The sequence below is a fragment of the Coptis chinensis genome, chromosome 2, assembly GCF_015680905.1.
Source record: "Coptis chinensis isolate HL-2020 chromosome 2, ASM1568090v1, whole genome shotgun sequence".
In the NCBI taxonomy this organism is placed as follows: Eukaryota; Viridiplantae; Streptophyta; class Magnoliopsida; order Ranunculales; family Ranunculaceae; genus Coptis; species Coptis chinensis.
In genome coordinates, this window is record NC_141457.1 from 47,201,248 (window position 1) to 47,216,699 (window position 15,452).

The 15,452-nt window shown below is 39.7% G+C and overlaps 1 pseudogene across 1 annotated transcript; it reads right to left on the bottom strand.

Moving 5' to 3' along the window:
* Nucleotides 1–1,079: 1,079 nt before the first annotated feature.
* On the bottom strand, nt 1,080–15,223 carry LOC147516302 (ABC transporter B family member 11-like; annotated as a pseudogene). The gene is made up of 14 exons (XR_015211006.1): nt 15,110–15,223; nt 14,391–14,737; nt 14,229–14,283; nt 13,932–14,107; nt 13,571–13,792; nt 13,231–13,497; nt 12,516–12,525; nt 5,896–6,379; nt 5,394–5,664; nt 4,345–5,195; nt 3,900–4,166; nt 3,431–3,687; nt 2,578–2,871; nt 1,080–1,818 (listed from the first exon to the last, which is right to left on the bottom strand). The product of XR_015211006.1 is annotated as an ABC transporter B family member 11-like (transcript).
* Nucleotides 15,224–15,452: the final 229 nt, after the last annotated feature.

Here is a 15,452-nt window from a genome sequence, read left to right on the forward strand (position 1 = left end):
TTAGCCTTCAACTGTCCATAGCAAACAACTACTCCTCCACCCCAAGGAACGTATTCACTATGAAACAAATTCCTTTCTCCCCGCAGGTCGTACATGACCAGGTCGGACTCCACCCAGCCAAACTTCTCCCTCAAAGCTGCATAGCAATCCTCCGACTTAGGCTTTCTCACATCCACCGTCTCCAATGATGAAGCCTTATCACCACTACACACCCTCTCCTCAACTTCTTCATCACTTACCGTTCTCTCTCTCCATTCATCAACTTCCACCTCACCACTCAAACTATCACTGGTAGCAGACATTACGAGGTCTAAAATTAACGAAAGAGAAAGATTTGCAAGATCAAAAGACGCACCTGATACCGAAAAAGGAAAAAGTTTTCTTTGTTGTTTCTCTCTTTTCTTCTTCCTTTCACTCTGGGGTTTTCTCTTTGTCTAGAATGAGAACTGAGCAAGCGAAATCCCAAAGTCAAAAACCCCTCAACTGCCCCAAACCTCAAGAACACAAAAATGTTTCGTGTTCCCAAAACCTAAATCATTACTCGCCCACAAATCGCCGTATTTTCGGGCCTACGAATCTAGCCCAAACAGTTCCCGCACATTACCCAAAACCTAAATTCAAAACAAAACAGCTGTCAGACACGTGTTTTCAAATCTTTACTTTTTAACCGTTCTTTCTCCACGCAATAGCTGTCCAAAGAACGAATAAAAAATAAAAAGGGTTGTGTAAGTACCCTCCATTCTACACTATAGTACACGTGTCGACATAACAGGTCGTCATCTTTCATAACCGAGCAAGGTCGTCCAACACCCATCAGAGCGTACCCAACGACCCAACACCCAGGTCGTCCAAAGCATTAGTTACAACCATTTATGGAAGGATATCAATTAGCGCAATCTCGGAGCTCAATCAACGCCACAATCAAGAAAACATTAATTTTGTAACAATACATTAATGACGAATCATCAAGATAGCACACAAGGTGGATCTACACTTCATAACGGTCCAAAGCAAATATAAAAAGTCAACTCACACGCCTATAAATAGAGAGAGATGAACTACGTAAGGCTTGATTCAAGTTTAGCCCCAGAAACTTGATACGTAGGCAACTCTTATGCAAAGAAGAGTGCAGCCATGCATTCCCAATTCTCCAGATCATCAGGTCGTTGTCTAGTAAATACAATATTTACACTGACATTTCAAAGACACAACTTGGACAGATGCCAAATCACTACAAAAAGTTCCTTACAAATTCAAAATAATACATATTCACAACAATAGAGAGGGACATTGACATGAGGTATATATGCTAAAGTTCTTCACATTTTCTTTCTAACATTCTGTCACTTGTACTTGGGCCTTCTGCTAATAAGAGAGCAAGCATGAACCTTAATACAATACTAGTATTCTCAAATTATGCATGCTATTTATTTGCACTGAAGCATGCAGGGCCTAAGATGAACTTGTATGAAGTGCTACCAAGAAGCCATAAACCCCCCATCCTTGATGTTAATTAGATCCTCATGCCTTCCTTTCTCTATAAACATTCTTTATGACTGCGATTGAATCAGCGCAGTTTATTGTTGATAACCTATGGGCTACGACAATGGTTGTCCTGTTTATCATTACTTGGTCCAAGGCATCTTGAACCACTTGCTCTGATTCAGCATCCAGTGCACTTGTTGCCTCATCCAGTGGTAAGATTTTTGGGGATTTTAGTATAGCACGCGCGATTGCCACTCGTTGCTTTTGACCACCCGAGAGTTGGACCCCTCGCTCGAGTTGGACCCCTCGCTCTCCTACTACCGTGTCATATCCCTACAAATATTTGTAATTATAACACAGTACATACTTGAAATCACTCGTAATACAATAGGGTTAACGACTTAAAAATACTGGTTTTGGTTTCAAACAATAAATCGTATTTTTTTTTAATTCAAAAATATGTAACATACTTTGATTTGGTTTCAATTGATACATGCAATCCAATTTCTCTAACGGTTTGCTTACACAGACTGTTAACTAAATCCCCAAATCTAAAATGCCTGTGACAACCTACAAAACCATGATGTGGCCAATATCAACCAAAAAATCGTGACATGGACTATAAAATAAAATAAAATCAAAATACCGAAAAATAAAAAAGAGTTCGTCTACCACGAGGATATCCCTATAGGGACGCCAGCCGAGACCGTTGGATCTGAGATCTAACGGTCCGAAAATCAAAAACAAACCCATATTCTCTCTCTCTTCCTTTTTGTTTTTGATTTTCGGACCGTTAGATCTCGGATCCAACGGTCTCGAAACACTCATCCCTATAAGGATATCCTTGTGGTAGCCCATATCAATAAAAAAACCAAAACAATGGACATGAATGTGATGACATGTCAAGGTTTTCAAATTTGGGGATGAAACTAACTGTACACGTCAGCAGTCCGTTAAAGAAATTAGACAGCTAGTATGAATTGAAACCATATCGAAGTACGTTGCATTTTTTAAATAAAAAAAAGTTTCGTTGTAATTCTTGGTTGTTAACCCAATACAATATCATAAAACAGAGGAAGTGTGTCTATTAACCTACTGCATCCCACTTATGAACTTGTGAGCATTTGCTGCCCGAGCTGCAGCTAAGATCTCTGCCTCGGTCCCCTCTCCTTCCTTTCCATACGCAATGTTGGCTCGGATTGTGTCATTGAATAGTAAAGGCTCTTGGCTAACCAGACCCATCTGTTTCCTCAACCACTTCAACTGGAAATTTTGTATCTCTATGCCATCTACCATGATACGTCCAGAGTCCAGGCCATAAAATCTTTGCAACAATGAAATCACAGTAGATTTTCCACTGCCACTTTCTCCGATGAGAGCGAGCATCTAGAAAGAGCATAGATTGTAAATAATAACAAAGAAGAAATGCAACTTTCTCAGCTTCATTTAAAAGGATATAGGCTTTGGCGTGTCTGCTTGAAGTCTAAAGTTCAGTGTCTCAGTCGAATGAAAAGATTGTCATTAACTGAAAGCATAGTTATTTCAAGTGTCAAAAACACTTTTACTTGTGTAGTCTTATTTTCAAAGTGTCAAAAACACTTTTACTTGTGTAGTCTTATCTTAGCTGCTTCCTTCTTTAGTGACACCTAAAACTGCAACTCGTTGTCAATATAGAGAAACTGTATATTGAGACCAGCATCAGTCAAATATTTCTAAGTTGCACAGAGGCTTTTCTTAGTCAAAAACTAAATCTCCATACTACTATGAGGCCAAGTTATGAAATAGGGCGCCAGTGGTTGTTCAGTGGACGTACTATGGAACAGAAAAAATTGGTATAGCAGTCGAAGGTCAAGATTTGAAGAGCACTTTAAAGTGGAGCACATGTGCGTTGCAATCCAAGGAGTTCAAGTTGGTTTGTAAGTTATATTGAATTCCAGGACATTACCTTGCCGGATTCAACAGTGAAACAAAGGTCTTGAAAAATTTGAACATCTGGCCTTGTTGGATACGTGAAGTTGGCATGCTGAAATTCAATCTCGCCCTTCAAATTTTCCAAAGTATTCCCAGAGTTGTCACTGGGATCTATCTTTGACTTCCTGTCAAGAATTGCAAAAATGGAAGCTGTACCAGCTTGGTAGCATCAGGTACCAGTGAACTTGCCTGAGAAACTCCCATGGCTGTCATATTGAGAGCAAAGAAAACCTGCAAAATGTGCCGAAGGTCATGTTTAAGTATTTTCTTGTCTCCTATGTGCAATGTCATATTTCATTGCAACCAACAGAAGAAATGGTTAGTGTCACTTCAGTATTTAAGACTCAAGTCAAATTGACAAGGCTGCATACTATTGGAATGGTTTCTCTTTGCAACGTTTGAAGTGATCATTAACAATTGATAGACGAGCAAAGAGTACTTACACGAAAAACCTTTTCAAATGTTGTTCTACCATCTTGAACAAGTAGAGATCCAACATAGAAACTGATTGCATAGCAAGAGAATAAAAGGAAAATGGAAATTCCAAAACCAATCCCGCTAATAACTGCTAGCTTTATCCCCGCAGTCCTTGGACGATCACATTTGCTTTTGTATAGTGTTATCACCTTCTCTTTGGCACAAAAAGAAGCAATTGTTCTTATAGTCCTAATGGCATCACTTGCTACTTGACTTGCATCCTCATACATTATCTGCACAAATGAATTTTCCTCATGAAAACTATAATGAACTTATCTTTGCAGGGAAAAAAGAGAGAAAAGGATGGTGAGCATTCAAATGTAGGTAATTTTACAAAGTTCATCTTTAGTAAGGCCGTTCAAGCTATTTAGAAGGGCACACTTTTGGGGGAAAAAGAGTTCTAGTCAGTACCTTCGCATCTCCACTATATCCTTTTGTGAATTTTATATAGGCCCATCCACTGGCACCTAAAAGAGGTAGCAAAGCAAAAACTAACAGAGATAACTGCCAGTTTGCTCCAACAGCAATTCCCAGAGCAAGGATAATGGATGTAGAGTTCTGAGCAATAAGAGATAATGTGTCTCCCACTACACCACGAATACTTGCCGCATCCATGGACAGCCTAGCACCTATGGTGCTGGTCGAGTTCCGGGTATCATCAAACCATCCGATTTCCATGTGCAACACCTTCTCAAATGACTTTGATCTAATCCTTCTTATTAATCGGCTGCCTGCAATGCCAAAGAGGTATGATCCTCCTACTGAAGCCAGCAAAGCTACAAAACCAAGGGCAACAAATATTGACAGCCAAATTGTTGAATCCTTTCGTAATTTCTCTGGTGGCTTGTAAAATGATTTTATTAAACTAGAAAAGAGTATTCCAAATACAGGAAGTATGGAGCCATTGATAACTGAAGCAGCACAACCAATAATCAGCACTGGAAGCTCCGGTTTGTTAAGATAGGCTAGGCGGCGAAAAGGGACTTCATTTGGTTGTTGTGATGATGATGTAGGTGTAACTTCTATTGGTTCAGATTCTTCGTTTTTCGTTGCTACAGGTAAATGCAGTGAGTCAGAAGATAATCGATGGCTTGTGGGTCCTCCAGCCGGCAAGCAGGCCTCTGATTTTCGTTTAGAATCCAATGAACCTTCTGGATCTTCCTGATCAGCTGTAGTTTCATTTTGCAACTCTTGGCTCAATTCTTGCAAGCTTATAAGTTGATTATAGGATCCATTTAAACTGACGAGTTTGGAGTGTGATCCTGATCAATAGACAAAAAACAGTATTCAAGTACTATAACTTGGTATGAATTATCATTCTGTACAATAATATATCAATATGTATATCTCATACACAATTTCTAAAATGCCTTCGAATTGTGGTGCCCAGACACTGTCTTCAGTTTTCTAGGATTTCTAATAATGTTTGCTATGTTTTAACAAATGCACAATGCCGTTACCTTGTTCCACAATCTTGCCTTGTTGAAGCACAGCAATCACATCAGAATTCTTCACTGTGCTCAAGCGATGTGCGACAATAATGGTGGTTCGTTTAGTCATAATCTTGTCCAGTGCCTCTTGCTCTGTTCAGACTCCGCATCCAGTGCACTTGTTGCTTCATCTAGAAGTAAAATTCTTGGGTCTCTAAGGATAGCTCTAGCTATCGCAATTCTTTGTTTCTGCCCCCCTGATAACAGAGACCCACAATCGCCAACCATTGTTCAAGTCCCTGAGTACGTACAGAGTAGTTATTTGGAAAGATATAACTTTTGGTTTCAAAGACAGCATTCATCGAGATACATTTTCATGTGAGTCTATAAGGAAACCGAACACATGCTTCACTTAAAATCTGTTGCACCCACAGATGAAACTTTATATTTAAAAATGTTTTGACTATATTTCAAGAACAAACTCAATTGTTTTGCGAGGAAGTCAAAGTAATAGTTGTATAAAAGTAGAACCTGAGGCAATGTGTCTATGAATGTGGAAGCATTTGCAAGTTCAGCAGCAGCTCTAATTTCTTCCGCAGTCGGATTATCTTTGCCATAAGCTATGTTATCCTTGATACTAGAAGCAAACAACACAGGTTCCTGGCTGACAAGTCCAATTTTCTCCCTGATCCATTTTAGCTGGAATTTCTTGAGGTTTATGCCATCTATTAGAACTTCACCAGCTTGGGGGTCATAGAATCTTTCTATCAGGCTGATCACTGTTGACTTACCGCTTCCACTCTCTCCAACCAAAGCTGTAATTCTGCCGCTGGGTATAGATAAAGAAAATCCAGAAAATATCTTCTCATGTGGTCTACTTGGATAACTGAAATGGATGTCTTTTAGCTCAACATCTCTACAAATATCATCCAACATGAGTCCACCAGTGTCAAAAGAATCAATATCTGGTTTCCTCTCAATTGTTTCAAACATAGTGAATGCTGCAGCTTGTCGACCTGAAATTCCAGGGTTAGACATTCATGATTCATTAGTGATTCTTGTTTGTTAGAGATAAAACACAATACGTTACTTCATCATCCACCTCATGTATGATAAGGTCCAACTGAAGACCTGTGGGAACAACCTCCCAAAGATCATCACATTCAAATCAACCTCCCAAAATTCCTTCATAGGATTGTTGACAAACCTTAGAGAACACAAAGTCTCATTTAATTGAATCTCATCTTATACCTTTTCATCCACCATGCCTTGAGATAATTACAATGCCCCATAGTTATCTACTGTCACTAACATTAAACTATACTTTCAGAAAGAGTTATCAATCTTTCTGAACTCTTCACCTGCTCGTTTTAATCTAACTTCAATTAATCTAACTGCCAAAGAAAATTCCCAAGTTTCGCTAATACATATACTTTTAAGATCTCACTATATGTGCTACTATACACTAGATCAATACGCTTGTTGTGAATAACTCCATAAAGAGTAGCTGGTCGTACTAAAATCAGACTAACTATATATTAATCTGATTTGGATGGTGGATCACATAACAATGTGAAAGTTGAACTCCACCATTCCTGCCCGCGGCCCCTACAAATTAAAAAATTAACATTATATATCATTCTGTCCATCTGGATGCTTATATTGATCAGTGGAAGGGATTTCTTGGCAATGTGCCTGTGCTTTTGTAGCATTTTCAGGTTCATTGCATTGCTGCAAATATTACTTTCAATGTTGGCCCAAAGAAAGGTATCTCCATAAGTTTTACCCAGAAATAAAAGGTCTCATACGTTTCAGTTTGCATATACTTCTTCTTTAGTCTCATGATTCGTCTATCATTGGCAAATAATGTACACCAGTGCAGTGTTCGGATATTGGTAAATTAACTGAGCATCAACCGGAGGTATAAACCTATCGTTATTTGCAACTCTTCATAGACAATTCTTTTTATTCCAGCATATTTTATGGCTGCAATCGCCAGCAAAAAGAAATCAACTTGTTGGAGTTATCCCTCACATGAGGAGAGGAGAGGAGAGAAATCAGTTCAGCTTGTGTGGAAAAGCAAGACCACTCCCCGCGCCCTCTACAAGCTATTCTGAAGTGCGCTCCGCGCTCAAGCGCCTGGATATCGACTCAGGCAAGAGCGCGCCCTGCGCCCTCCACAGGCAAATCTGAAGCACGCCCTGCGACCGTTGTAGAACAATTTTGAGCGCGCCACGCGCCCATGCCTAATTTGGCAGGATTCTATTTTTGCGGAACCGCGAGTTTTGTATTATATGTTGGGGTTTTTGGCAAAACCTAACACACGAGAGACAACACAGAAGTCAGAGAAAATCCAATCTTGAAAGCTATCAAGATTGAGAGATAATCTTTACAGAGATACAACCTTGTAAAGAGAGAGGAGTGATCTAGTAAGGTGAGAGACTGCAAGGAGTGATTGTAATCTTCTTTCCCACTTTATAAAAGGATTAGCTCTTGTGGAAGTAGGCACCATTGACCGAACCACGGTATATCTTTGTGTTGTGGTTTGCTTTTACTGCTTTACATTATTATCTGTTGTTAATAGTTGTTTAGCGAGTTGGGCATGTTAGTTTGGTTGTAGGGAATATTGAGATTGTTGTCTGGAGTTGAATTGTGTTCAAATATAAGTTATATGTATAGTGGGGGAATCGATTGGTATTAGTATAAACCCCAACAAATAGTATCAGAGCCCTGGTTAAATTAGCCTAAGGTGTTATCAAAATCTTGGTCGGAAGGTGTTTGACAAAACTCTTGAGAGAAGATTTGAATTTAAATAACTTGTAGAGATGGACAATTCCGTGAACACTCGCATGACGAGTCTGAATAGGAAGAACTACATCATTTAGAAAGCCAAGATGGAAGATTTGCTTTATTACAAGGACTTGACACAACCCATTGAGAATGGAGGAGAAAGACCGGAAACGATTTTGCTGCGGCTGAGTGGAACAAGCTTGACAGAAAAGCAATTGGGTACATTCGACAGTGGATTGACGATAGTGTCTTTCACCATGTATTTCAAGAGACTACAACTTTTGGCTTATGGAAGAAACTCGAAGACCTTTATGAAAGAAAGTCGGGCGGAAACAAAGTGCTGGTCGTTAAGAAGTTTGACAACACGAAGTACCAAGAAGGTTCTTCAATGTTTGAGCATCTTAACGAAGTACAAAATACCATCAATCAAATGCATTTGATGAAGATTAATTTGGGAGACAAAGTTGAGGCTTTGTTTCTATTAGGCTCTCTACCCGAAAGTTGGGAGACGTTAGCAGTCTCTCTACACGGAGCAGCCAAGGATAGAATCGTTACCATGGAGATGGCTACTGCGTCTTTGTTGAATGAGGAGACTAAAAGGAGTTCAAAAGGCAACTCCTCTCACTCAGAGATCCTTGTCATAGAGAAACGGGAGAGAGGTAGAAGCAGAAAACCATCTCGTTTTAGAGGTGATGACAGAAGTAAATCTAGGGGTAAAGCTAGAACTCCTAAGGCAGAGAGGCAATGTTACTATTGTGCCACCAAATGTCACTTCAGATATGAGTGCAGAACAGTGAAGAGGGATGAGAAGAATAACTGTGTACATGAAGACATAATGCAGAGGAACGGAAATACAGGCAGAGATACTACCGCGATACTACTAGTCGACGACCTAGTGGAAATTGTGTCAGATTGTAGTGTGTGCTGTCTTAGTACCTCATGCTAGGATACAGAGTAGGTGATAAATATAAGAGCATCCTATCACGTCACACCACACAGGGAATTCTTCATTATCTACAGCTGTGGTAAATATGGTGAAGTGAAGATAGATAACAATGGTGTCTCGAAGATTATAGGCATTGGAAATGTTCATGTAGAAACCAATGTCGGCTACACCTTGACACTCAAGGATGTAAGATATATCCCTGACATTCGGCTAAACCTAATTTCGGCTGGGAAGTTAGATGACGATGGCTTTGTAAACTCGTTTGGTAATGGGGAATGAAAATTGAGCAGAGGTTCCATTGTAGCAGCCAGAGGGAAGAAAACTTGCTCTCTTTACAAAACACAGGTTAGTTTGAGTAAAGCAGAAGTGAATGCGGCAGAAGAATAAGCTTCCTCCGAACTATGGCACAAGAGACTGTGTCATATGGGCGTAAAAGGGATAGAAGTTCTTGCTAAGCAAAAGGCCTTGCAAGACATCAAAGATACACATTTAAATATGTGTACTCACTGTTTGGTAAGAAAGCAACACAGGGTGTCTTTCCAAAGATTCCCGTCTCACAGAAAGGACAATGTCCTTGAACTAGTGCACACAGACTTATGTGGTCCTATAAAAGTGAAGTCCTATGGGGGAGCTTTATACTTCGTGACCTTCATTGATAATGTATCAAGAAAGGTATGGGCAATAGTCTGAAGACCAAGGATGAAGTACTTGGTGTGTTTGAGAAATTTCATAGCATGGTGGAAAGAGAGGCAGGGAAGTTGTTGAAGTGTATTCGCTCATATAATGAGGGTGAGTACGTTGAGCTGTTTGAAGAGTATTGGCAGAGTCATGGGATTCGTCATGAGCAGACCGTTCCCAAGACACCGCAACAGAATGGAATAGCCGAGAGGATGAATCATACCATTGTAGAGAGAATGAGATGCATGCTGACTCACTTTAAGCTATATAGAAGCAATGCGTACAATCGTGCATGTGATCAACCTATCGTCGTCAAAGCCTCTGAATAGTGATTATCCAGAGAGAGTATGGTCAGGCATAGATGTTGATTATAGATACTTGAAGGTATTTGGGTGCAGGACATTTGTGCATATTTCGAAGGATGAGAGATCCAAGCTTGATGACAAAGCCAAGCAGTGGATTTTTCTGGGTTATGGGGATGAGAAGTTTGGCTACAAACTTTATGATCCGATTAACAAGAAAGTAATCCGAAGTCGAGATGTTGTGTTCTTGGAAGACCAAACCATAGTAGACTTTGAGGAGAGTGAGAAGCTATAGGCTTTCACCAATGATCTTGTTGGTTCAGAACCAGAAGTTCCGACTGTGGAACATACAGAAGGCATTGAGAATGCAGAGAACCATGAGTTTGAAGCTCATGATGAGAATCCTATTGCTCATAATGGGATAGAACCTATTGGTATAGAAGATGCAGATGAAGTGCATGAACCACCACCAGAGCAAACAGAAGTGCATCCTCCTGAGACACCAGCAGATGGGGCAAGGAGGTCAGACAGAGAGAGACTAACTTCAATCAGGAATCCACCACATACGTATGTTTTATTATCGGATGGTAGAGAACCTATGTACTATCAAGAGGAACTTGAAGGTACAGATAAAGAGAAGTGGTTGAAGGCCATGCATGACGAGATGAATTCTTTGCATAAGAATCACACTTATGAGTTAGTTGAAAAACCGCAAGGAAGAAAAATTCTCAAAAATAAGTGGATCTACAAGGTCAAGCATGAGGAGAACAATCCACACCCAAGGCATAAAACTCGCCTTGTTGTGAAGGGATTCGGTCAAACGAAAGAGATTGACTTTGATGAGATTTTCTCTCCTATAGTGAAGATGACTTCTATTCAGGTGGTATTGGGTATGACCGCAAGTATGAACCTAGAGATTGAGCAGCTAGATGTTAAGACAACTTTTCTTCATAGAGACCTTGAAGAAAATGTCTACATGGACCAGCCAGAAGGGTTTGAGGTCAAAAGCAAGGAGCACATAATATGCAAGCTGATAAAGAGCTTGTATGGGTTGAAGTAAGCACCGAGATAGTGGTACATAAAGTTTGATTCCTTTATGGCGAAGCAAGGATACAAGAAGTCTGCTTCCGATCATTGTGTGTTTGTTTAGAGATTTTCAGATGAGGATTTCATAGTGCTCTTGATGTATGTAGATGATATGTTGATAGTTGGCCCAAACATCAATAAAATATCCAAGCTGAAGAAAGACCTGAGTAAGTCCTTTGAGATGAAGGATTTGGGTCAAACAAAGCAAATACTTGGGATACGGATCACTCGTGATAGAAAGAGTAGGAAATTATGGCTTTCTCAAGAAAGCTACATTGAGAAGGTGTTGAAGAGATTCAACATGGATCAAGCGAAGCCAGTCAGTTGTCCGCTTGGTGGCCAGTTCCGCACGACCAAAGAGATGTGTCCAAATGGTGAGCATGAGCAGAGTCAGATGGAAAAGATTCCTTATGCATCCGCAGTGGGCAGCTTGATGTACGCAATGGTGTGTACAAGACCGGATATTGCTTTCGCCGTTAGTGTTGTAAGCCGATTTCTGTCAAATCCGGGAAAGGAGCATTGGGAAGGTGTTAAGTGGATATTGAGATATCTCAAGAGCACTTCCAAATCTTGTTTGTGCTTTGGTTGAAGTAAGCCCTTATTTCAAGGCTATATTGATGCAGACATGGCAGGTTATGTTGACTAGATAAAGTTCACCTCAGGTTATCTGGTTACTTTTGTAGGAAGAGCAGTTTCTTGGCAATATAAGTTTCAAAAGTGTGTTGCCCTCTCCATTACAGAAGTCGAGTATATTGCAACCACTGAGTGTTGCAAAGAGATGCTATGGATGAAGAGGTTCTTCGACGAACTAGGGATAAAGCAGAAACCGTTTGTAGTTCTATGTGACAGTCAGAACGCCATCCATTTGAGCAAGAATCCGAGTTTTTATTCTAGATCCAAGCACATACACGTGTGTTATCATTGGATTAGATAAGTACTTGAAGACAAGCATTTATGTATCGAGAAGATCTATATCGACAAGAACGGGTCGGATATGATGACCAAAGTCTTACCGAAAGGTAAGTTTGATGTTTGTTGTGCTACTGCCGAAATGGTAGCAGACTCCTCCTATTGATTTAGAAATTGCATGGAGGTATCCCCCTCACTGTTCGGGAGGGGGAGATTGTTGGAGTTATCCCTCACACGAGGAGAGGAGAGAAATCATTTCAGCTTGTGTGGAAAAGCAAAAGCGCGCCCCGCGCTCAAGTGCCTAGACATCGACTCAGGCAAGAGCGCGCCTTGCGCCCTTCACAGGCAAATCTGAAGCGCACCCCGCGCTCAAGCGCCTGGACATCGTCCAAGGCAAGAGTATGCCCCGCGCCCGTTGTAAAACAATTCCGAGCGCGCCACGCGCCCATGCCTAATTTGGCAGGATTCTATTTTTGCGGAACCATGAGTTTTGCATTATATGTTGGGGGTTTTGGCAAAACCTAACACACGAGAGACAACACAGAAGTCAGAGAAAACCCAATCTTGAAAGCTATCAAGATTGAGAGATAACCTTTACAGAAATACAACCTTGTAAAGAGAGAGGAGTGATTTAGTAAGGTGAGAGACTACAAGGAGTGATTGTAATCTTCCTTCTCACTTTATAAAAGGATTAACTCTTGTGGAAGTAGGCACTATTGGCTGAACCACAATATATCTTTGTGTTGTGGTTTGTTTTTACTGCTTTACATTATTATCTATTGTTAATAGTTGTTGAGCGAGTTGGGCATGTTAGTTTGGTTGTAGGGAATATTGAGATTGTTGTCTGGAGTTGAATTGTGTTCAACTACAAATTATCTGTGTAGTGGGGGAATCGATTGGTATTAGTATAAACTTCAACACAACTACATATAACATCGTTTGTTTTCTTGAAGAAGTAAAAATTGAGAAACTATATTTGCAAAAGAATTGCCTTGTTACTTATGACAGACGCATTAACTTATGGATACTTACTATACAAATCATAACAAACAGTGTCATATGTGCGTGTATGACATGGTGACACACATAATGGCTCAGAAAAAGGAGCGTCTTGTTAAATGTAGTATTATTTAAATACAGTTAAAGGTGCACCCACTTTTGAATTTGGGCAGGAAACTGATACTTACATGGAGCTCACAACAGCAAAGATGACAGACATCACATCCCCGCCAGTATAGCCGTTCTTAATTATCATCAGGGAACCAAACCATGCTGCTAAACCATCGGTACAAAATATAATAAACATAACCATGCCAAGACCTATTCCTGCAACCAATCCCTCTTGAACGCTAGACTTATAAGAAGCATCAAGAGACCTATTGTACCGATTTATAGCTTGTCTTTCCCCGGTAAATGATGCAACCTGTGTGTTGACTGTGTTACAAAATATTGATCATAACTTATTGAATAAAAATCTGAACCAGTTATGTTAGTACCGTTCTGACTGAGCCGATTGTCTGGTCTACGATTTCCCCTGCTTCAGAGTAAGCAGCTTGTCCACGAGTGGCTACCTTGTTTATAATTATAGACATGGATGCACCACAAATCACAAGAAGCGGAACGGTGGACATTAAAACAAGCACAAGAAGCCAACCCTTCATGAATGCTACCGTGAAACCTCCTATAAATGTTGATATTAGCTGTAAGCACTTGCCAACCTGTATATGAGAATTAATTAATTATAGCTTATTAAGCAAATGGTACGAACTTATAACATATATTGAACAAGACTAATCACATTATAAACCAGAAACTAGAATGTAAACTGAACTATGATTCATAGATTGGAAATGACACCTTCTCACCGATGGCATCTTGAATAAGAACAACATCACCTGACATCCTCCCTACCACCTCTCCCGTATTTGTTTCTTTATCAAAAAACGTGATATCTTGCCGCAGTATGGTTTTTAGGTACATGTTTCTTATCCTTTCAGATTGTCTTTCCCCTGTAGTCATCCAACAGGCCATCTCTGGAGATAAAAACAAGCAAAGGTTCGTTCTCAGTTTACAAATGTTCAAAATTTTGTCTTTCATTCTTGTAGCATGGTATGAATTTGTTACTTCAGAAAGATGAAAGGCACAGTTACTAACGGAAGAATGATGCTGCTGCAGATCCAACACCCAAATAAACGAATTTCAGAGCTACCTGAAGACATGAGCACAAGATTTGCTAGGTAAATCTCATCCGAGCTTGAGGAAATGTATAAGTTCGATTTCATAAAACTGTTACACATAATCAAATGATCTGGTTACCTTTGAAACTTCATGGACAAGATCGCTGCTTTGTGCATTTTTCCCAAAAGAGTCTATTAGCTGCCCAAAGACAAATGCCATAAGAGGAAGCAAAAGCCCATTTAAGACAGCTGCAATTGCACCAGTGATCATCAGAATGATATCTTTGGAATCAGGAAAGGAGAATAGTCTGTATAGGGGAACACTTCTCTTACTCCCCTCTTTTATTTTAGTCTTCTCTGAATCCTCATCGTGTGGCTTTACGGGTGAAGTGCTCATTGGTGTGGCCTTCTGGTTAACCCCTTATCCCTCAAGTGAAACTTTAGTAGAAAGCAATTGATTTTTCTGTGCTGCTCTGGTCTCCTTCCCTATAAGATAAATTAAACTTTAATTTGTTAGTTGGTCGGTATTGTTTGCAGTAGATAGAGAAAAACTGAGAACTATCATAAGACAATGCAGATTTGTACACTCTGGGAAATAATATTTACTTGGTGTTTCATATGAAGAGTATTTAAAAATATACCAAAACAAACATTCTGCGAATAACAATCAACCAAAGAGAGAGAAAATATCCTCCAAGCAGAATCCATACTACTGAAGTACATATCGAAAACTGAAAAACGTCCAATTAAGGGTAGAACGAAAAGAAACTTGCACACACACACACTATGTTCTTTATATATATCTTAGAAGTAAAATTTTGCGGCAATGAAAGATGAAGAAGAAAAGTAGCTGCTTACTGCTATCACCCTGACAAATTTGTTTAGGCACAATGTATGAAACTTGATACTTCTACAAGTACCTAGCTAGAACTCATAAGGACTATAACAAATGAATGGAAAAATATATATGTGTATATTCGAAATAAAGGAGAAGAAGAAGAAAATCATACTAAAAGCCATGAGCCATGGTTCCATATCAACCGAAAAAGATGACCAGAAGAAACAGAATTACGAAACTTCCACTAGCTAAAGTTAAGTAAGACAGAAACAATATTTCTGATTTCTTATTACTAATAAGTGACCACTTCGTGATCAAGATCTAAAAGTTACTTGAACTTAATTATGAAAAAAAACGCTACTT